Source organism: Anneissia japonica, unplaced genomic scaffold (genome assembly GCF_011630105.1).
Source record: "Anneissia japonica isolate Jap-2015-1 unplaced genomic scaffold, ASM1163010v1 scaffold287705_len1045735_cov187, whole genome shotgun sequence".
NCBI lineage: Eukaryota > Metazoa > Echinodermata > Crinoidea > Comatulida > Comatulidae > Anneissia > Anneissia japonica.
In genome coordinates, this window is record NW_022709509.1 from 903885 (window position 1) to 906935 (window position 3051).

General features: G+C 34.2%; 1 protein-coding gene across 2 annotated transcripts in view; it reads left to right on the forward strand.

Moving 5' to 3' along the window:
- The window catches only part of LOC117106702 (proto-oncogene c-Fos-like), a 19009-nt gene that overhangs the window by 5856 nt on the left and 10102 nt on the right, over positions 1-3051 (forward strand). The gene's annotated exons all lie outside the window — the stretch shown is intronic.

A 3051-nucleotide genomic window follows, 5' to 3' on the forward strand; every position in this document is an offset into this window, starting at 1 on the left:
TATGATACTTCCAAATGTCTAAGAATTGCTTAAGTTTAATACGCTAATTTTAACTAAAAGTGGAAACTTACGGTAATTTGATAATTAACCAACTTTAAATATGGTCGTCGTATATATTTTACCATTGTCTAAACATTTAAGGAGTTTTATAGTAAACGAATGTAGGTCAAAATCAATAAAAAATTGCCCAGTAACTTATTGGAAAGATGGTAATTACGTTTTATTTTAAACAAACATTTCAAACTATTATTTTGCTTTTTAAATTGTTCATTGGTAGCATAATTAATATTATAATCAATACAATGAAATTAAGTTAAGATACCATGAATTGTTATTTCGCTTTAATTGGTGAATCAGCACAGTCACCGTCGGAGCCTTATCTTTACCATTTTAGTTAATATGATTGCACAAGTACACTATTGCAGAGCAGTACTCTATTATTTCCTAAATGGTAGTACCACGTTCTGGTACCGGCACAGCAAATACTGCTACGTCATCAACAATTCTAGATTTGATGACGTAACCATATTATTTTTAAAACAAATACGGCTACGTTATCAACATTACCTGGATAGGAAAATTATTACGTGATGTCGTAGGACGGGGTCCAGGCCCTGTCTCTTATACACATCTAGATGTGTATAAGAGACAGGTACACGTTACCCTACTGACGTTACCATTGATTATAACCCCAGGTTCTACTAAGTGAACCCTGGGCGAAGAGGGAGGATAGGCCTACAGTATCTGATTCGGTTTTCCCAACAACTCGAGCCAAATATATTAAAATAAGTAAAACAAAATATTCGCCACGCAGAGTCCCGGTATCATACAAGGTGAAAATCCTTGAGGAGTGTAATTTTACGGATTAAAAATATTAATCCAATTACAATATAAAGAATGCTTAATGAATTGGAGAATGATTATAGCTGAGCGTCCATCAACCCGGATCAGGAGTTAGTAACCCGGATGTTACTACCTGCCTCTTTGAAAAACAAAAACACAACTGACAGTGTAGGGCAATGACATTTTAGGAGAATGACATTTTAAGAAAGAGTGAAAAATTCACTCATCCGTTACGTTCAGACTATCGCATGCGCAGACTCATGTGACGTCATGATGTTTTAGCTTGCACAATCAAAAGTTCAATAATTATGGGGCATTCAAGCCGGCGATTCATGCTCATTCGATTCAAACTAGTTCAAAATTATAAACAAAATACCTGCAATTATTTTAATTAATAATTTTATAATGCGTCGTATATATCGCACGTCACTACAGAACGCATGCTTCGTGCGAGCTTTTCTCTTAAAATAAAGCTTCATTGACCTTGGCATTTTAATGCTGACAGTTCATTAGCCTTGGTTATCGATTTACAAATCTTTGTATAAATTATTGGGTATGGTATGATCATGGAGTTACTGGAAAAACAACTCTCTTAGCGTTCCACACCTTATAAAAAAATTATAAAACGAAATTGCGGAACATAACGCAAGTAGTGGTCAGTGGCGGCGCTACGGGGGATAGGGGGATACACCCCCCCCCCCGGGGGAGGCCTTGCTCTCCCCCCGGGAGGCCTTGCTCCCCCCGTCGGAAAAACCACAATACGTCGGGGAGAAAAAAAAATTCAAACAAATTATATGTATTTTGTACATATTAATAGCCTCGAAAATCGATTAAATAAACCGTTGAAAACCCCTATATTGTCAATTTTTCAGGGGGCTATGTCCCCTGGACCACTTTCAAAAGGTTTTAAGCGACTCCCGACCACGTCCACTTTTTTTCGTCGGGGACATCAGCCTCCTCCTCCCCCGACCCCATTGGGGACCTTGGACCCCCAGTCGGTAGTAGGGCCTATCGTCGTAGAAGTTAGTAGCGGTGGTGATTGTGTAGTGGTAGATGTTAATGATGATGATAGGAGGAAGAGGAGTAGAGCAGGAAGATGATGATTATAATGATAATGATCATGATGTTGTTGATGATAATGATGATGGTGGTGATGATGGTGATGGTGGAGATGTTGATGGCATGCTGGTACAGTATGTTAATTATGGTGATGATAATGAGAATATTGATGACTACGACGATGATGATGATAATGATGACGATGATGCAAATGTTGATGATTATTATGATGATGCCTTGATGATGTTTTAGTTCATAAAAGCATATTTAAAAAATTAAAAAATTAACCAAGCATTAGCACAAAACATGAAAAATTGAAGTAAATTAACATTAAAATTGGAAAACATAAAAAATTAACGAAAAAATAAAATACATATTATATTTCCGAAAGGTCCACTGATTAATCACATACTCCAAGTATCGAAATGCACCCATCGTGTCGGGATTCAATATTTCGACATTAATTATGTCATCATCAGGAATCAAAAAGGAATCAAACATATTATATTTATTGTACATTGCATCATTATCAAATTTACAAATTCACGTCTAAGGAAGAATAACAAGCATTGCACAAACATAGATTAATATTAGATTACAGAAAAATTGTGAAAGAAAAAAAAGCGACAATCAAAATTTGACCATACAGAAATAAAACAAATAGAAGAAAAGAGATTTAAACTGGACCAGTAACGTTCATTGGCAGGTATTTATTTATTTAATTAATTATTTTCATTGTTATAATATTAACATATACATTATTGTTGCAGATATAATAAGTCAATAATGATAATGATAATAATGTTGATGAGGATGATGACGTTGATGAGGTTGATGATGATGATTATAAGAATCGTAATGGATGACGATATGTTGATAAAGCGCTTTTATGTTCTAGTAGGTTTTAACGACTTAAAAAGTGAAAGCATAATGTATTAAATAGGCCTATACAATATTGATATAACTCTTATATAATTTTATATAATACTTATTTATTTGTAAAATTTTGTCAATTATTCTAGGACAATAAAAACAAAGTTTAACTCTCTTAGCTTCTTTTTAACAAACACATTTCTCAAGAAATGGAGTAAAAATGTTATTTGATAATTTAGTAGCATAATCCCCTTTTCACTCTGTCTAACATTCATT